This window comes from Triticum dicoccoides, chromosome 7B (genome assembly GCF_002162155.2).
Source record: "Triticum dicoccoides isolate Atlit2015 ecotype Zavitan chromosome 7B, WEW_v2.0, whole genome shotgun sequence".
Taxonomy (NCBI): Eukaryota; Viridiplantae; Streptophyta; class Magnoliopsida; order Poales; family Poaceae; genus Triticum; species Triticum dicoccoides.
The window spans coordinates 138774840-138783097 of record NC_041393.1 but is presented as its reverse complement, the minus strand read 5'-3'; positions in this window follow the sequence as shown (position 1 = coordinate 138783097).

Genomic DNA, 8258 nt, shown 5'->3' with positions numbered 1-8258 from the left:
CCAAACGGCGTGCGGCTAGGTGCGTTGGATAGCTAGCTCGATGGCGCGTCGGACGGTGGCCGTGGCTGGGCCTGGGGTGGCCGGAGTCGACGGCGGCGAGCTCGGCTGCGGCCGCCGGAGTTCGGTCGTGCGCGAAAACGGGGTTGGAGCTCGAAGGCGAGCTAAGCGAGGCGCTAGGGATGCTCTACGGGGCCTTACGAACTTGTTGGACTCGCCGGGGTGACCAAATGGTCACCGGAGCTGCGTCGACGGTGAGCTCGGCGGCGGCGGAGGTTCGGCCGTGGTGGGGAGGAGGCTACGGTGAGGGAACGAGGGGGAAAAGAGGGGGAAACGGTGGCGGAGCTCACCGCGGTGCTGCAGGGATGGTTAGCGGGCTCGGGGGCGGCCGGAGTGCAGCGAATCGACGGCGATGACCTCCGGTGGCCGAGGAGGGGAACGGCGACGTAGGCGGCGATGCAGGGCTTCCGGAGACCCGTGGAGCGGTGGGGAGGAAGAGGGGGTCGAGGCGGAGCTCCTGAGCTAATCGGGGGAGCGAGGGGTGGCCGGTGACGGCTGCTATGGCGAACGGCGGCGATGGTGGTGTTCGGCCATGAGAGAGAGAGAGGGAGCAGCACGGGAGAGAGGGGGGATAAGGCCAGGGGATCGGGGCGGCACCGAGAAGAAGCGTCGCGGCGTCGCGCTGGCGGGGGAGGCAGGCAGACGAGCTGGTGGCGTGGCGCTCCGGCCGTGCGCGCGCGCCGGCCACACGCCTGGCCGACTGGCGCCAGGAGGACGACGGCGGTGGTGGGCTGGGCTGGCTTGCTGGGCCGGCCAGCTGGCTGGGCCGCACAGGGAGGAGCCCAGGTAAGCTCCTCCTGTTATTTATTTTTCTGTTTTCTAATTTCTGACATTTGTTTTGATTTAAATAATATATTAAATCATTTATTTAACTTATGCCAATTTTTTGCAGGAGCTAGATATATTATTCCAGAGCTCCTTTATAATTGGCATAATATTTGGACATATATTTATATATATAATTAATATATTTCCAATGCAAATATTTATGCATTAATTCCAAATGCCCAAAATAAATACCTATGAGCTCTTAAATATATTGGTTTGATTTTTATCTCTGTCCAATATTTTCAGAGAGCAACATGAGCATTTTCTTGGACCCTTTTGGAGAAATTTTTATTTGGGTCATTTTCAAAATGATTCTGAGGGTTTCACAGATCCCCATTTCAAGTTTCTGATGAAAGAGTAAACATGATGCAACACTCTAATGCATGACTAGCTAGGGTGTGACACAATAAGAAAGAGTGTCGAACCCAACAAGGAGCAGAAGGAAATGACAAGCGGTTTTCAGTAAGGTATTCTCTGCAAGCACTGAAATTGTAGGTAACAGATAGTTTTGTGATAAGATAATTTGTAATGGGTAAGAAATGAAAGTAAATAAAGTGCAGCAAGGTGTCCCAATCCTTTTTGTAGCAAAGGACAAGCCTGGACAATTTCTTATAATGAGAAAAGCGCTCCCGAGGACACATGGGAATTATCGTCAAGGTAATTTTCATCACGCTCATATGATTCATGTTCGGTACTTTGATAATTTGATATGTGGGTGGACCGGTGCTTTGGTACTGCCCTTACTTGGACAAGCATCCCACTTATGATTAACCCCCATTGCAAGCATCCGCAACTACAAAAGAAGTATTAAGGTAAACCTAACCATAGCATGAAACTAGTGGATCCAAATCAGCCCCTTATGAAGCAACGCATAAACTAGGGTTTAAGCTTCTGTCACTCTAGCAACCCATCATCTACTTATTACTTCCCAATGCCTTCCTCTAGGCCCAAATAATGGTGAAGTGTCATGTAGTCGACGTTCACATAACACCACTAGAGGAGAGATAACATACATCTCATCAAAATATCGAATGAATACCAAATTCACATGACTACTAATAGCAAGACTTCACCCATGTCCTCAGGAACAAACGTAACTACTCACAAAGCATATTCATGTTCATAATCAGAGGGGTATTAATATGCATTAAGGATCTGAACATATGATCTTCCACCAAGTAAACCAATTAGCATCAACTACAAGGAGTAATCAACACTACTAGCAACCCACAGGTACCAATTTGTGGTTTTGATACAAGATTGGATACAAGAGATGAACTAGGGTTTTGAGAGGAGATGGTGCTGGTGAAGATGTTGATGGATATTGACCCCCTCCCGATGAGAGGATCGTTGGTGATGATTTCCCCCTCCCGGAGGGAAGTTTCCCCGGCAGAACAGCTCCACCGGAGCCCTAGATTGGTTCCGCCAAGGTTCCGCCTCGTGGCGGCGGAGTTTCGTCCCGTAAGCTTGCTTATGATTTATTTTTTTAGGGTAAAAGCCTTCATATAGCAGAAGATGGGCACCGAAGGGCCACCAGGGGGCCTAGGAGACAGGGGCGCGCCCCCCACCCTCCTGGCTAGGATGTGGGCCCCCTCTGGTGTTTTCTTCGCTCAATAATTCTTATTAATTCCAAAAATAACTTCTGTGGAGTTTCAGGATTTTTGGAGCTGCGCAGAATAGGTTTCCAATATTTGCTCCTTTTCCAGCAAGAATTCCATCTGCCGGCATTCCCCCTTTTCATGGTAAACCTTGTAAAATAAGAGAGAATAGCCATAAGTATTGAGATATAATGTGTAATAACAACCCATAATGCAATAAATATTGATATAAAAGCATGATGCAAAATGGACGTATCAGCCGGCCTCCTCCTCCTCCCTTCTTTATATACATGGGCAGGGGACACCCCAAAGGCACAATAGACACACAAGTTGATCATTGATCTCTTAGCCGGGTGCGGTGCCCCCCTCCACCATAATCCACCTCGGTCATATTGTTGCGGTGCTTAGGCGAAGCCCTGCGTCGGTAGCTTCATCATCACCGTCATCACGCCGTCGTGCTGGCGGAACTCTTCCTCGAAGCTCTACTGGATCGTGAGCCCGTGGGACGTCACCAAGCTGAACGTGTGCAGATCGCGGAGGTGCCGTACGTTCGGTACTAGGATCGGTCGATCGTGAATACGTACGACTACATCAACTATGTTGTCATAACGCTTCCGCTTATGGTCTACGAGGGTGCGTGGACGACACTCTCCCCTCTCGTTGCTATGCATCACCATGATCTTGCGTGTGCGTAGGAAATTTTTGAAATTACTACATTCCCCAACATACACCACTTGGGATTGTTAGAGATGTTGAAGTCTTGTGTGGGAAAATAAAATATCCTACTAATTTTCTCGTTCTTGGTTCCCCACAAGATGATTTTTGTCCCATTATATTTGGTAGATCTTTCTTGAACATGGTTAATGCTAAGATAGACCGTGTGAAAGAAACTGTTAGTGTAAGCTTCGGTGACGTGCGTCATGATTTTAATTTCTCCAAATTTCGTTGATAACCTCGTGATAAAGAGTCACCTAGTAAATATGAGATTATTGGTCTTGCTTCTATTGCCATGCCTCCTACTGATCCTTTAGAGCAATATTTGCTAGAACATGAAAATTACATGTTCATGAATGAAAGAAACAAAATAGATGAGATATTCTTTAAACAAATGCCTTTTTTGAAACACAATTTGCCTGTTGGGACTCTTGGAGATCCTCTACCACCCAAGAGTGATCATGTGTTCGATCTTAAACAATTAGCTGATACTCTGAAATATACTTATGTTGATGAAAAGAAGATATATCCTATTATTATTAGTGCTAACGTTTCAAAGCATGAAGAAAAGATATTATTCAAAACTCTAAAGAAGCATCATGCTGCTATTGAATATACTCTTGATGATCTTAAGGGCATTAACCCCACTCTATGTCAGCATAAAATTAATATGGAACATGATGCTAAACCAGTTGTTGGTCACCAGCGACGGTTAAATCCAAAGATGAAAGAAGTGGTAAGAAATGAAATATTAAAGCTTCTAGAAGCAGATATAATTTATCCGATAACTGATAGTAGATGGATAAGTCATGTTCATTGTGTCCCTAAGAAAGGAGGCATTACTGTTGTTCCTATGACAAGAATGAATTGATTCCACAAAGAATTGTCACATGTTATAGAATGGTAATTGATTTTAGAAAATTAAACAAAGCTACTAGGAAAGATCATTATCTTCTACCTTTCTTTGATCAAATGCTAGAAAGACTATCAAAACATACACATTTCTGCTTTCTAGATGGATACTCTGATTTTTCCCAAATACATGTGTCACAAGAGGATCAAGAAAAACTACTTTTACATGCCCTTTTGGCACTTTTGCTTATAGACATATGCCTTTTGGTTTATGTAATGCACTGCTACCTTTCAAAGATGTATGACTGCTATATTCTCTGACTTTTGTGAAAAGATTGTCGAGGTTTTCATGGATGATTTTTTCATTTATGGAACTTCTTTTGATGATTGCTTAAGCAACCTTGATTGAGTTTTGCAGAGACGTGAGTGTTGGATTGGGAGAAGTGTCACTTTATGGTTAATGAAGGTATTGTCTTGGGGCATAAAATTTTCGAGAGAGGTATTAAAGTTGATAAGGCTAAAGTAGATGGCATTGAAAAAATGTCGTGTCCTAAAGATATCAAATGTATAAGAAGCTTCCTTGGTCATGCTGGTTTCTATAGGAGATTTATTAAAGACTTCTCTAAAATTTCTAGGCCTCTGAGTAATCTTTTGCAAAAAGATGTTCCATTTATTTTTTATGATGATTGTTTCGAAGCCTTTGAAATACTTAAGAAAGCCTTAATCTCTGCACCTATTTTTCAACTACCTAATTGGGATCTACCCTTTGAAATTATGTGCGATGCTAGTGATTATGTTGTTGGTATTGTTCTAGGACAAAGAGTTGATAAGAAATTAAATGTTACCCAGTATGCTAGTAAAACTCTAGACAATGCTCAAAGAAATTATGTTACTGCTGAAAAGGAATTTCTAGCAATTGTGTTTGCTTGTGATAAATTTAGATCTTACATTTTTGATTCCAAAGTAATTGTTCACACTGATCATGCTGCTATTAGATACCTTATGGAAAAGAAAGATGCTAAACCTAGACTCATTAGGTGGGTTCTCTTGCTACAAGAATTTGATTTACATATTATTGATAGGAAGGGAGCTGAGAACCCTGTAGCAGACAATTTGTCTAGGTTAGAAAATATTCTTGGTGACCCACTACCTATTGATGATAGTTTTCCTGACGAACAATTAGCTGTCACAAATGCTTCTCGTAGTACCCCATGATATGCAGACTATGCTAATTATATCATAGCTAAATTTATAATCTAGTTTTACATACCAGCAAAAGAAAAAGTTTTCTATGATTTAAGACATTATTTTTGGGATGACCCACACCTTTATAAAGAAGGAGTAGATGGTGTTATTAGACATTGTATACCTGAGCATGAACAGGAACAAATCCTACGGAAGTCTCACTTCAAGTCATACGGAGGACACCATGCGGGAGACCGAACATCACATTGATACGTCTTCGTCGTATCTACTTTCCCTAATGCTTTTGCTCTTGTTTTGGACTCTAATTTGCATGATTTGGATGAAATAAACCTGGGCTCATGATGTTTTCAGTGGAACTACCATGGTGTTGTTTTTTGTACGGAAATAGAAGTTCTTGGATTTGGACAAAACTTTTTGGATAGTTATTTCACAATATCAAAATATATTGGAACTCGGAACCATCGGAGAGGGTGCCCTGGCTGGCCACGATACACCAGGGCGCGCCACCCGCTCCAGGCGCGCCCTGGTGGGTTGTGGGGCCCTTGTGGCCCCCTGACCCTAATTCCAACACCATAAATACCTATTTTCGAAGAAAAAAAATAGGAGATGAAGTTTCATCACGTTTCGCGGTACGGAGCCGCCGCCACCTCTTGTTCTTCATCGGGAGGGTAGATCTGGAGTCCGTTCGGGGCTTCGGAGAGGGGAATCTTCGGTCTTCATCATGACCAACCCTCCTTCATCACCAATTCCATGATGCTCCCCACCGAGAGTGAGTAATTCCTTCGTAGGCTCGCTGGTCGGTGAGGGGTGATGTTTGCTTGAACTACGGCGGTATTTCACCAAGGAGGAAGGGATGATGCAGCACAACAACGGTAGGTATTTCCCTCAGCGATGAGACCAAGGTTATCGAACCAATAGGAGAACTGTCAGTGTCAAATCCGGTATATCTCGTAGTAGGGGTCCTAAGCTAGGCGTCTTGGAGCGTACCCCGGTTCGGGCTCTCTCGAAGAGATAATACCCTACATCCTGCTTTTGATTGTATTGATATGGGTGTAGTATAGGGTACATGTATTTACCACGAGATTATTCGAATGAATATGACCCCTCCAATTGACTAGCCTGGCCTCGGTTTATATAATGCACCAGAGGCCTAGGATTTAGGAGAGTCTTTGTCTTGTGCGCCAAGTCTTGTGGAAACCTCCTTGTATGCGGCATGGGCTGCCCGAAGTGGCCCATGAATGAGCCGCCATGGGGGTCTTTGGCCCGATCCAGCTGGTCGGGAGACGATGTGGTGAGTACCCCCTAGTCCAAGACACCGTCAGTAGCCCCCTGAATTGGTCTTCAAGTTGGGGATGCTCCTCGGTTCTTCCGAACTATTCTTCATCTTTGGACGTCGGTCTTGAAAACTGGTTCAACAAATCTTTCCCATCTTTGATTGTGGATCGCCGAGCTGAATCTGAAGAGTGCACACACCAGGCATCCGAGGAGACCTTTAAGTTCTCGGCCTTTATCAACGCCTTGTATTTTTTACGCCACACCTCGGGTTTGAAATCGTTCCCGTGCGGTGGTATCCTCCTGCGTTCGAGTTCCAACGCTGGACTGCATCCGAGACCCAACGTCGGACTATATCCGAGCTCCAACACCGGACTCATGTATCCGAGGTGTCATAGATCACCTTGGCTCGAAAATGTCAAAGGAGTTTAGCCGAGCTTAATGCTGGAAATGCCCTCTAAGGAGCCAACCATTTATATCCGAGCTTTATGCCGGACTGCATCCGAGGTGGTGCACTACCTCGGCCGCGGGCTAATTCTTTGCGGATTTTATTTCCGATTGGTGCAATTTGTTTGCTGACGAGATGTGTCGCCAGCAGCCCTCAAGGTGCGTGTCGGCCTGAAATCCGAGATGCACATTAGAGCAGATAGTGATCGGCGGACGGGTCCTTGAGAGAGGGTCTCGAGAAGTCGCCATCATGCCTCGTCGGCCTCTTGGGTTATCCCATGTTGAACACCATAACACCAACTTTTTGAGATCACCGTCGCTCATGTCCCATACCTCACATAGTGATGAACCTCCATAACTCTAAAATCGTTATATTTTTATAATGTATACATCGTTAGTGCCATTCAACACTACTTTGCGTGTCGACACCTCCGGTCCATCAAGATCACGAGACACCCATTTTAGGCCTAGGGCACAAAACCTTTCTCTCAACATCTAATGCGAAAACTCGGGCTATACCACCCAATGTCAACCCTAAATTAATTCTAGAGATGACATAAACAAATGTCGTGAGTAGGAATGAGTATTTTTTAGAGGAGCGAGTGAGAGTGAGTCAGAGGCATGGCTATATATCACCTTGCAAGACCACGCAACCACTCGCCTGTAGCGAGTGCCCACTTGGACCGGCCTAATTAGCATCATGAAGGTTGGTTCAATGTTTGTGTTTTTTTCTTTTGCTCACATTTCATTTTTTATCTCTAAATGTTTCACAACTCATATTAAAAATCCGCCAATTTGAAAATGTCAACACAGCGTATTTTTTTATTATTGCATTTTTTAAATGGTGATAGCATTAAAAAAATGTTGCACTATTTAAAAATGTTCATGCATTTCAAAAAGCTCGAAATTTCTGAAAATTGCATACATTGCAAAATCATATGTTCCATAATTCTAAAAAATGTGCATTATATTTTTAGAAATGTCATGTTTTATATTGTTGACATTTTGACGAAAATGTTCCTAAAATGTAAAAAATGTCGCATAGTTTCAATTTTTTTGTATCATTAAAAAATGTGTTAATGTGTATTAAAAAATCAATAATGTATTTGAAAAATGTAAAACATGTATAAAAATGTTTTATATGTATGATTTTTTTACATGTGTTGAGAAAATAGACATCAAAACATAAATTTGAAAACAATGTTAATAATATATAGATAAGTGTTAAACGTGTATAAAAAATATTCCTGATGTATACTAACAAATTACAATGTGTATGAGAAA